Raw genomic sequence first — 288 nt, 5'->3', positions numbered from 1 at the left:
GTTAAAGCAATTGAGAGAAACTGAAAGCTCACTTGCAGGTCTGCTCAGTCTCATATCCAGATTTTCTGCTGTAACCCTTACAATAAAAATCCCCAGGCTGGTAGTGGTGGCTCACGCCTGTAATCCCAGCACTTTGGGAGGCCGAGGCAGGCGGATCATGAGGTCAGGAGATCAAGATCATCCTGGCTAACACAGTGAAACCCCGTCTCTACTAAAAAAAAACAAAAAAAATTAGCTGGGCATGGTGGTGGGCGCCTGTAGTCCCAGCTACTTGGGAGGCTGAGGCAG

The sequence above is a fragment of the Mandrillus leucophaeus genome, unplaced genomic scaffold, assembly GCF_000951045.1.
Source record: "Mandrillus leucophaeus isolate KB7577 unplaced genomic scaffold, Mleu.le_1.0 Scaffold403, whole genome shotgun sequence".
In the NCBI taxonomy this organism is placed as follows: Eukaryota; Metazoa; Chordata; class Mammalia; order Primates; family Cercopithecidae; genus Mandrillus; species Mandrillus leucophaeus.
Note: the sequence above shows the minus strand (reverse complement) of the source record.